We start from the raw sequence: 12,618 nt of genomic DNA on the forward strand, positions 1-12,618 counted from the left end.
CTGCACGCCGCCTGCAATAAACCTTGCTGTTGCATTCTGGACATCTCTGGTCTCTGGTGGTCTCTCTGGGGTTGATCTGGGCATAACATTTTGGAGGTTCCATCGAGACCCCACCGGGACACCCCGAGGGTCCAGAGGTTCATTGGCATCTACCAGTAAGAGTGCTCTGGCCAGGACAATCCCTGCCCCGGAGGGACAAAAGTATCTTATCAGAGAAACCTCTGTACTTTCTAAGAACAGACTTAAGCATCCAAGGCCAAATGAAACATTTGTCTCCTAGGTCAGGCAGATAGCTTTATTTCTTGTGCAATTTAGGGTGACACCCTCCTTTCTTACAGCCTTACCAATAGACTCCTAATTTCTTACCTAACCACTTCTAGGAATGTAGATTGAGCGCATAAATTCCCTTCTTGACTAACTGATCATTAGCTCTCAGTTGACCTCCCCCTTTACCACTCCCATTTTGGGTTGTAAAAGAAAGCCTGATGTCACTGCCTGAGGAAAATTCTTACCTGCCTTTATGACCCCATAAGAATTCAAGCCTGGTGACCTTGCTCTGCCAGAGGATCGCTATTGCTTGGGTTTATAACTGAACACCCCAGAGACTCGGGAGGAACTTAGATGTATAAGGAGATGGAGAGGAAGATAGGACTGGAGAACTTGAGGACAAGATGGAAGATGAGGAAGAGTCATATGGTAAAGTACTAGACGGGTAAGAAGGAGATGAGAAGGACCTAGATGAGGCAGAACTAAGATGAGAGAATTAAGATAGAACTTAGAGGGGACAGCAGATAAAGGTAGAGACAAATCAGACAAGAAAAGATCTAGGCTTGAGTACAGAACTGTAGCTGTGTAGATAGGATCTTATCCCAGAGGAATAAAGTACACGGACAAAGAGCTTGGTGTGATTAGATTCATTTCCCGAAAATAATTCTCGCTATTTGTGAGAAGCTCTTCTGAGCCCCTGGGAAGTATATTATTAAGGCTGGTCCTATAATAATATACAAGACAGCCTCCCAAGCAATGGGATTACAGGTATACCCCACTACACCCAGTTCAATGAGCTCATCTTTTTTTTTTAAGATTTATTTATTTATTATGTATACAGCATGTATGACCAGAAGAGGACACCAGACCTTATTACAGATGGTTGTGAGCCACAATGTGGTTGCTGGGACTTGAACTCAGGACCTCTGGAAGAGCAGTTGGTGCTCTTAACCTCTAAGCCATTTCTCCAGCCCCGAGCTCATCTTTTTTTAAAAGATTTTTTATTAATTCTTAAAAATATGTGTACCAGTGGGCAGTGGTGCCACATGCCTTTAATCCCAGCACTCTGTGAGTTCAAGGACAGCCTGATCTACATAGCTAGTTGCAGGACAGTCAGGGCTACACAGAGAAACCCTGTCTTGAAAAACAAACAAAAATTATGTGCATGTGTATGTGGGAACCTTCATGTATGAAGCAGTCATTCATTCATTGAACTATGTCAAGACTGAACTCCAGTGGACTATTCTGCTTCTGTGTGTGAGTAGTTGCACGGGTGTGCTAGAGACATTGGACCTCTTCAAGCTAGAGTTACAGATAGTTGTGAGCCACAGGTGTGGGTTCTGGGAACTGAACTCCAGTCTTCTGGGAGAAGAGTATGCAATCTTAACTCCTGAGCCATTTTTCCATCCCCTTAATGCTAATGTTCTAATGTAGAAGAGAAAGTTGTTTGGCTATATGAAGGGAGCTCTCCATGGATGTTCATGTCATACCCATGCCCCATCCTCCCATGGCAGGAAGAGATCATTCCAACAGCCCACCACATGCATAGCTTTCCCACAAATCACCTCTCTGTCATTCAAGATGTAATTTATGATAGATTTCAAATTCTTCCACTCAGGAATAAGTCTAGGTGAGGGCAAAGTCTTAGAAACTTTCCAGTTCTTCTTAGTCATCTTGGAGTAAAGAACCTGGGAAAGATGAGAACATCTGACGTCAGGCTGGAAATTAAGGGAACCGAGAAAAACGTAAGTTACAGAGGGAGGAACAAGTATTTATCAATGGGAAAACTCCTCTGTTTATGTGTATGAGCATTTTGTCTCCAAGTATGTGTGTGCACCACATGTATGCCTGGTACCTGGGAGAGGTCAGAAAGGGAACCAGATTCCCTGGAACCAGAGTTACACATGGCTGTGATCTGCCATGTGGGTGCTGGTAATCCAACCTGGGTTCTCTTCAACAGTTACAAGTGAGGCTGGGAGCTGTGACACATGCCTTTAATCCCATTTAATCCCATTACTTGGGAGACAGAGGCAGGCAGATTTCTGTGAGTTCGAGACCAGCCTGGACTACAAAGTGACTTCCAGGACAGCCAGAGCTACATAATGAGATCCTGTCTTGAAACAACAACAAAAATCAAATCAAGGATTTGAATTTTCCTTTCTCCCCCACCCCCCACCCTTGCCTAAGACAGGGTTTCACTATATACCCCTGGCTGGTGTAGAACTCACTATGTAGACCAGGCTGGCCTTAAATTCATGAAGACCTACCTGTCTCTGTTTCCTGGGTGCTGTGGGCTGTGATTAGATGCATGAGCCACCACATCTAGCCAAAAAAAAAAAAAAAAAAAAAAAAAAGTTGGGTTTTGTCAACTAAAGCAATTCAAAAACTAAAGTCAGATAATGAAAATCAAAAAGGCTTGCTGGGTGGTAGTGGCTCATGCCTTTAATCCTAGCACTCAGGAGGCAGAGGCAAGAGGGTCTCTGTGAGTTCAAGGCCAGCCTGGTCTACAAAGGGAGTTCCAGGACAGCCAGGGCTACACAGAGAAACCTTGTCTCAAAACAAAAAACAAAACAAAAACAGAAAAACAACAACAAAAAGAACAGAAAAAGAAAAAGAAAAAAGAAAGAAAATCGAAAAGCTCTACAATTAAAATTTTTTAATGCATTGTAAAACCAGTGTTCTGGCACTGTGAAAGGGCCATACTGAAATCAAGAGAGAGCGAGAGACGAAACAGAAGCGGAGTCCCACCAATTTACATTTATATCCTCCAGTTCTGCCACTTCACTGTTTCTCTTTTTTCTTTGGATTTCTCAGACCCAATAATCCTATCTCACAGATAGCAGACATTGTCATGATCTCAGAAGGACCAATGCCATTCATCACACTTCCTCCTAGCAGTTTCTAATAGTGTACAATACCATAGGCTTCCCATTCACTTCCCATTCCCTCCACACCTTCACCATCCAGAGGACTACATACCCTTAATTCAAGAGACAAACTCCACTTACAGGTTTCCATAGAAGGTGAGTCACCAGCTCCAACATCATAATGCATTGGATTCTCCAAGCCCCCTCCCCCAACCCACACATCTGTGGGGTTCACTGACAGCACCAACTTCCCTAAGAACCTGAAACTTGAACCAGCCAACGTGCCAGTGCTGGGAGGCATGGGGACAGGGAAAAGGATGAGCTTAGAAAGCCGGCATTATATTGCAGCAGAATGGAGGGGAATTTAGAGTAGCCTTTCATGACAGTGGATTTCTGAGGGCTGGTCTTGGGAGTCTTACAGTGTGGTGAGAGACCTCTGTTGGAGGTAGGGGCAAGAGCTGTGCATGATTAAACTTTGTGCTTACATGCCTCGACACTGTTTTAAAGGCCTGTCTGTGCAGCATTACCTAACTGCCTTAAGGTAGGGCTGATAAAATAACTAACTTCGAATTTTAGATACTAGGACACAGCTTGTTCTAAAAAGAAATCGCGGGCTCAGGTCTGAGGGTGTAGCTTAGTTGGTAGAGTGCTTGCCTAGCACAATCGAAGCCCTGGGTTTGATGGCGTACCGGACACGGTGGTGTACATCAGCAATCTCAGTACTCGGGAGGTGAAGAAGTTCTTCGTCCTCTGCTATTTCGGAAGTTCTAGGCCAACCCAGGATATGTGAGAGTTCGTCTCACAAAACAAAACAAAACCAAGACCGGCACAAACAAAAATAACCACAACTAACAGAACAAACAAAAACAAAAACAACAACAACAACAAAAAACCCACCCAGAACTGCAGTATTTCCCCCATCCCTGAAATTAAATGTTAATTGGTTGCCCTACATTTTTTACTTACTAACTCTATTTCAGCCATATCTCCTTCCTTCCCCAGGAAAGGAAAACCCAGCCACACAATTAGAGGCAGAGCCAGAGAGAAAGACGACAGGCATGGCAAAGTCACAGTACATGCTGGGACTAAAGGCGTGTGCCACCATGTCTGGCTTCTTGGTTTCCTTTGAAACCCGTGACGTGTTCCTTCTCAGTCCCATGTCCTGCTTCCTTCAGTTCTGTCTGGCCTCTCGCTGTCTGAACTGTCAGTCTTCAATCCCTGTTCTTCTTTCCACCCACGTTCCCCTGGTCATCTCATCCAGTCTTATAAATCCTACATCCCCTTGATAGTCACTTTTAACTCCAGTCCAAATATGTCCGCTGGATTGCAGGCAGGCCTGTGGTTTTCATTCCCTCCTAGGCTAGCTTGTTTTCTGACAACTTGACACAAGCTAGAGCCACCCAGGAAGAAGGAACCTCAGTTGAGAAAATGCTTCCATCGAATTAACCTATAGGCAAGTCTATGGGGCATTTTCTTTTTTGATGGTTGATGTTGAGAAACAGGTTTATTTCTTTTTAGAGTTTACAGTCCATCATGAAGGGGAGGCAAGGCATGAACTCAGGGCAGGAACCTGAATGCAAGACCTGAAGGGGAGGCCATGAGGAATGCTGCTTACTGGCTTGCTCAACCTGCTTTCATAAACAACCCAGGACCAACTGCCCAGAGGTGGCACCTCCCACAGTGGTGTGGGCCCCCCACATCAATCATTAATCAAGAACATGCTCGATAGATTTGCCTACAGGTCAGTCTGATGGAGGCATTTTCTCAGTTGAGGTTCTTTTCTTCCTGGATGACTAGCTTGTTGTCAAAAAACTAACCCCGTACACTTTCCTTCCAGAATTGTTCTTTTTCTAATTTCAGTTCAGAAATCTGCCATCAAAAACCCACACCAAGGACAGAATATTTACCCTTACAACATTGTCCCCTTGTCCCCAAAGTGCGGGCAATGTTGCTTTACAGTTTTATCCTACATGTTCCCTTTCCCATCCCAATTTCCCCTTCTAGGAATATACCCTGGAGACACAAATTATAAGTACACAGTAGTTTGTATGTGTAACTGTATTTACAGAAGCATTATTCATAATTACCAGAAAGTAGAAACCAGTCAAGTGTTGGGTTCATTAAAATGAGGAATGCATAAATGTGATTGTTTGACCTTTTCTGGGGAGATAGAACCAGACACCTCTTCCCCTCAGGACACCGCCAGCAGAGCCAAGAAATGACTCTAGCTGAATAGAAGAATTGGTGAGCCAACAGATTCATTGATGTCACTGATGGGAAGGTGAGTCAAAGGCAGCGGTGTCACCAGGGAAGCATCACCACAATGCGCTGGTGACACAGAAGCCATGTCGCTGAGTTCCCTGCATAATTTGCAGGCAGCTCCACAGAGAGTCGCCTCTCCCCGAGAAATCACTGACAGCTTCTACAACACTGAGAGGGCTTAGGACTAAGAGGTCTCTGTCTTGTGAGTCATGCGAGCCTCCTTCTTTTCTTCCACGGCCTCAGCTTCAGGTCTTGCCTTCAGGCTCCTGCCCTGAGTTCCTGCCTTGCCCTCCCTTCATAGTGGACTGTAAACTCCACAATGAAACAACCATTTCCTCTAACATCAACCATCAAGTAAAGGGACCGTTTTGGCCCCGAGGAAACAGCTGTACATCAATGATGAAATATCCACAGATGAAAATAATACTTGACAATGTTTTTTGTGACAGTGCTGGGGACTGAACCCAGGACCTTGCACCTTCTAGGCAAGTTTTATACCTCAGAGCCCTATCCCAGGCCCTTGTCTGGCAATATTAAGAAGGATGTAAATCAATAGTGACGTGCTCACCTGGCAGCACAAGACACTATGTTCATTCCCCAGCACATCAGGAGAAAGGGCAGTAAAAAGTGAAAGGCTGAGCCATGCTACAAGATTTGGAAAAGGTAAGTTATGTGCAGGATCTTTCCATCCCCTACTCAGCACACATGAGAATGGGCGCTGGGGGCTGGGGAGATGGCTCTGAGCTGTTTGCTTCATAAGCTTGAGGATTTAAGTTCAACCCCCTAGATCTCACACACAAAAGCTGGATGAGCTTGTTTGCTCTTGTAACCCCAGTCCTGAGGGGGCAGAGGTAGGAAGGTGCCCAGGGCTTGCTGGCCAGTCAGCCTGGCTGCATCAGCCAGTTCTCGTGGGTTCAATGAGAGACACTGTCTCAAAAAAATCAAGTGAAGTGTCCAGCAACACGGCTCAGTGGGTGAGGGTGCTTGCAGCCAAGCTTGACTTCTGGAGTTTGATCCCTGGAGCTCATACCATGGAAGGAGAGACTAATTCCTGCACATTGTACTCTGACTTCTGCATGCATGCACACACCCACACACATGCATATTCCAAATAAAAATTAATGGGCTGGAGTAATGGCTCACAACCTAAAATAAATTATAATATATAAATAATATACATTTATATATACAATATATAAATAAAATACAATATATATATGGCAGAGAGGACTGGAGAGATGGCTCAGGAGTTAGGAACACAGACTGCTCTTTGAGAGGTCCTGAGTTCAATTCCCAGCAACCACATGGTGGCTCACAACCACCTATAATAGGATCTGATGCCTTCTTCTGGCGTGCAGGAATACATGCAGAGCACTCATAAAGTATAAATAAAATTTTAAAAAATATATGGCAGAGAGTAGCTGAAGAAGACACCTGTAGTAGTTTCAGTGAGAATGGCCCCCATAGGCTAATGTATTTTAATGCTTAGTTATCAGGGAGTGGAACTCTTTAAAAGAATTATAAAGATTAGGAGGTGTGGCCTTGTTGGAGGAAGTGTGTCACTGGGGGCGGGGGGCTTTGAGGTTTCAAAAGCCCATGCCAGGCCCAGTGTGTCTCTCTCTGCTGCCTGTGGATCCGAATACAAAGCTCTCAGCTCTAGGGCCATGCCTGCATGCATGCCGCCATGCTCCCCATCATGACTAAGCCTCTGGAACTATAAGCAACCCTCCAAATAGATGTTTTCTTTTCTAAGAGTTGCCTTGGTCATGGTGTCTCTTCACAGCAATTGATCCCTGTCTTCCACACATGTACATGTGCACATGAGCACACATGAACAAGTATACTCACAAAAAAAAGAATGGGCATTGGACTAGGTATGGTCATGCCTAGCCTGCAATCCCAACACTTGGAAGGCAGAGAGGTAAGAGGACCACCACAAGATCAACCCCAGTCTGGTCTACATAGTGAGATCTAGGCCAGTCAGGGTTAAGAGTGAAATATTGGAGCTGGGGAGCTGGCTTGTTGGTTAAGAGCATGCCCTGTTCCTCCAGAGGACCTGAGTTCAATTCCCAGCAACCACATTAGGTGGTTCACAACCACTTATAACTCTAGCTCCAGGCTAGATCCTCTGTGGGTACCTGTATTCACGTGCACATACTTGCACTTAATCAAATATACAGTAATAATTTTTTTTGGAGGGAGGGGTTTGAGACAGGGTTTCTCTGTAGCTTTGAAGCCTGTCCTGGACTAGTTCTGTAGACCAGGCTGGCCTTGAACTCACAGAGACCCACCTGCCTCTGCCTCCTGAGTGCTGGGATTACAGGCATGCACCACCACTGCCCAGCTGTCTTTGTTTTTGAAGACAGGGTTTCTCTGTATAGCCCTGACTGTCCTGGAACTCACTCTAGACTATGATAGCCTTGAACTCAGAGATCTGCCTGCCTCTGCCTCCCAGTATGCTGGGATTAAAAGTGTGTACCACCATTGCCTGGCCAAATATATTTTTTAAAAGAATGTCATGTGACAAAATAATCCCCCCAAAAAGCGAGAGAAAGTGAGATTGTGTCTCAAACAAAAAATACAGAATAGGAAGTAGGCCTGGATCATTTGCTGAAGCACCAAGTTGTAGACCAGCTATTCTCAACCTTCCTAACTCTGTGACCCTTCAATGCAGCTCTTCATGGTGTGGTAATCCACAAACATACAATTATTTTTGTTGCTACTTCATAACTGTAATTTTGCAACTGTTATGAAATGTCTATGTTTTCTGATGGTCTTGGGGGATCCCTGTAAATGGTTGTTCAAGCCCGAAGGGTCGAGACCTACAGATTGAGAACCACTGTTGTAGAAGGTCACCAGAGTGGGTCATCCTCCTCTGCTCTTGTGTCAGTGTGAGTCGGTGACTCCCAAACTCACCAGATTGAGATATTTCAGACTCCACGGGAGGATGGAAAGAGTTCTTTGCCTGGGACATCAGAGAGCTGTGCCTAAGGCAGTGGTCCTACTTGGGCTGTGAGTGATATCTGTAAGCCATAGGGAATGGGGACTGCTGGAACAGACCTTGCTCTGTGCTCTGTATGATGAATATGACTTGAACTTCCATGGAAAAGCCACACCTGTGTTGAAGATTGTGGTGACCTGTCTTCTGGTTTACAAGAGCTTCTGTAATTGTGGACAATTGGAATACTGCAGCTTCTGAGTCAAAATTGTTTCGAGCTCTCTTTAGTCCTCATAATAGCCATTTCATCCATCTCTGTATCAAAACTAACATCCCCGTTGACTGTCATGTAAACCTTTCAGATTAACTCAGCAGATGCATCGGTTACTTTTCCACTGCTGTGATAAAACACCACAACCAAGGCAAGTTACAGAAGGGAGGGTTTATTTGGGGCTTACCTTTCCAGAGGGGTAGGAGTCCATCTTCATCATAGTGAGGACTATGGCAGCAGGCAGGAAGGCATGGTGCTGGAGCACCTGAGAGTTCACATCTGGATCCACAAACAGGAAGCAGAGAGAACATCCTAGGGATGGTGGGAGACTTTGAAAACATTAAGTCTGCCCCCAGTGACATACCTCCAACAAGGTCATACCTCTTGATCCTTCCCAAACAGCTGCCAATTGGGGACCAATTATTCAAGTGCCTGAGACTAATGGGGGGATCTTATTCAAACTACCAAGCCAAAAGCTAAGAATGCCATCAGGCAGCGCTGAGATCTAGAGCAGTTTTCTCTGTCTATAACCTGCCTACCTGGAGCCCTGGCCAATGTGATTGGTTAAATCCATCAAGTTTTGATGATGTTTGTTCTGTGGCTCTGAAAGTTCATGTCACCACTCCCATGGTGGAACATGTCATTCAAGGCAAGCCAGCCAGGCCACAGTCATTCATGTTGGGCTCAAACAAACCATGTCTTACTCCCTTTGGGGTGAGAGTTGTGATTTTACATTAATTATTTGATGCAAAACATGAGGTCACAAGAATGTTTATCCAAGAACTCACCTATATTGGTACCTGGTACCAGCACGGGCCCTTTGGGCCCAGCCATCTTTATTACCTTGTCAGGTGGATGATGGTGAATATTGTTAACCGGGAATTTTAGAACAAAAGCCTGGGTTCTGATAACCTCAGCAAACTAGTCTCCAACATGCCAATTAAAAAGACAAGATTTAAAGCAGAAAAAAGGAGATTTATTCCATGTGAGTACTTTGGGGAGAGAAATAGAGGGGAGAAGCGACTGCCACCCTCTCCATGCCCACCTTGAGGATACTGATTAGAGGTTTATTTAAAATAGCAGCAACAAATGCTTCAGAATTTAGCCAATAAACTTGTGAAATGTGTGTGTCTGTAAATTTTTAGGCGTATTTATTTTATGTGTGAGTGTTTTTCCTGCATGTAGGAATTTGCAGCAAGTGCTTACCTGGTGAAGAGAGTCAAATACCCTAGAACTGTAGTTACAGATAGTTGTAAGCCACTGTATAGGAGCCTACATGCACATAGACATGCACATAGCACCTACACAAATAAACCCAATGCCTATACCTCTGGAGACATCTCTTGTCGCTATGCTGTAGCTAAGAAGCCCCAGAGATCAGCCTGTCTCCACCTCCCCAGTGCTAGGATCACAGCATGTACCACTGTACCTAGCTTTTTTGTGTTAGTTCTGAGAATCAAGCCCAGGCCATGGCAAGCACTATTGACTGAGCTATCTCGTCAGCTCAGGTATATGTATTAGAGTAAGACTTTTTGGACAGGCTAAATTTGCTTAAAGTAGCAATACATTCCTTAGAAAAGGGTTTAAGTTAAAAATTGAGACATACAAACAAAAAAATGAAGGAACTTTTTTTTGCAGGGGTTAGTTGTTGAGGCAGGGTCTCTCTGTGTAACCACCCTGGCTGTCCTGGAACTCACTCTCTAGACCAGGCTGGCCTTGAATCAGAGATCCACCTGCCTCTGCATCCCAAGTGCTGGGATTAAAGGTGTTCACCACCATGCTCAGCACATGGAATTTCTAACCTAAGAGTCTATATACCTTAATAACCCATATTTCACTGGGTATGACAGAGCACACCTGCAATCCCAACATTTGGGAGGCAGAGGCAGGAGGATGGCTATAAATTCAAGGCAATCTGGGCCTACTATAGTAATCTGATTGAAGGACTTCATAATTAGGGCTTTGACAACAATTTCTCTCTCCTGAAGACTTACTTTCCTGTCTACTATTCAATCATTCATTCATATATATTATATGTATAAAATAATTACATATAAGCAATATATATGATATGTAATGCATATATAAAATTTCACATAGCCCAGGCTGGTCTGGAACTGACTGAAGCTGAGGATGACCTTGAACTCCTCCTGACTCTGCACCTCACAGGTTCTGGTAGTATAGACATAACCTCTGACTCTCACCTGTATCAAGCCCTAAAGGTGAATCTTCCTAGTGCTGTGGGAAATGAGCCTCTGCATGCACAAAATGTGATTCTCGACCAACCAGGGAAACCAAATGGAAGCGTCCTGGTAAAGCCACACCCATATTGAAGATTCTATGGATTGATTGGCTAGAGCTTCTGTGACTGAAGAGAGATGAAATGTGGGTCAAAAGCCAAAATTGCCTTGGGCTACTTTTAGTCCATTTACTTATTTGCTTATTTATTTATTTATTTTATTTTTAAGATAGGGTCTCACTATGTATCTCTGGTCGGTCTGTAACTCATAGAGATCTGTCTGCTTCTGCCTCCTGAGTGCTGGGATTGGAGGCATGTGCCACCCACCACATTCAATTTAATCCACTTTAACAGAAAGATTTTAAATATTTGTGTGTACATCTGCCATGTGGGTGCTGGCAGCCAGCTAGAAGAATGTGTTGGATTCTCAGGAGCTGGTGTTACAGTTGGTTGTGAGCAATGTGATTTGTGTGCTGAGAACTGAACCCAGATCCTCTGGGAGAGCAGGGCACTCTTAACTCTGAGCCATCTCCTAGCCCTTATCTTTAGACTACTTCACAGCCATTTTTAATCCATTTTTTACTTCCCTTTTGACTGCCAGATAAACCCTTTAGAGTGTATTAACTCAACAGATCAATATCTTCCACAAGCCCAAAGCTAAGAATGCCAGCACATAGTGTCTTAGTTAGAGTTTCTATTTCTGTGAGGAGACACCATGACCACAGCAACTCTTATAAAGGAAAACATTTCATTGGGGCTGGCTTACAGTTTCAGAGGTTTAGTTCATTATTGTCATGGTGAAAAGCATGGCCGCGTGCAGGCAGACATGGTGCTGGAGAGGTAGCTGAGAGTTTTACATCTTCATCCGAAGGCAACAGGAAGTGAATTGTGTCCCGCACTGGGCATGGTTTGAGCATATGAGACCTCAAGCCCACCCCTAGACTTACACACTTTCTCCAAAAAGGTCACACTTCTAATAGTGCCACTTCCTGTAGGCCAAACTTCAAGTACATGGGTCGATGGGGGTCATACCTATTCAAACCACCACACATTGCAACTGAAACCTATAGCAGAGTTTCCTCTGCTTTGCAGTGCCTCACATACCTGCTTCTCCCTACAATGGATAGGGTAATTGCATTGTTTTATAGCCATCTTTGTTGTGTGACTATAAAGGTTCATATAACTGCTTCCACAATGGCACATGTAATTCAGGGAAACCCAAATCCATGTTCCCGGGCCTTGGCGTTTATTTGGCTCAAAATAAATTATCTCTAATTCCCTTTGAAACAAGAATCATGTTTTTATATCAACAGTTACAAATGTTTTAACCGGTGCTTGGCTTTCCTTGGCAACCCCATTACCAAGACACAGTAAGCAGCAACATTTGGATTTCTACCCCTGGTTGTTGACATAGTGTCTTTGCTGCCCTTGTTCCACCTCTAGCATTGATAAATGCTACAGTATGGGTAAGTTTGGAAAACTTACACTATGTGAAAGAAGAAGGTTCTAGAGGGTCACATATATGAGACCCTGTATGTGCAATTTTGAGAATAGACAAATACATGAATACAGAAGATGGTTTAGTGTTCTCCTATTGTAACAGGGCCCCAGGCCTTAGCATAACTGACTCCATGATGGAAGTGCCATTCAGGTTGTAAAACTCAGCATGTAGACAGCATCACCTGGCAAAAATGAAAACAAAAACTTAATCCATCAAAGTCCACAGTCCTGTAAGTCTCTAAATGTGCTAACCTTGCCTTTTAGCTTCTGTAGT

This window comes from Peromyscus leucopus, chromosome 1 (assembly GCF_004664715.2).
Source record: "Peromyscus leucopus breed LL Stock chromosome 1, UCI_PerLeu_2.1, whole genome shotgun sequence".
In the NCBI taxonomy this organism is placed as follows: Eukaryota; Metazoa; Chordata; class Mammalia; order Rodentia; family Cricetidae; genus Peromyscus; species Peromyscus leucopus.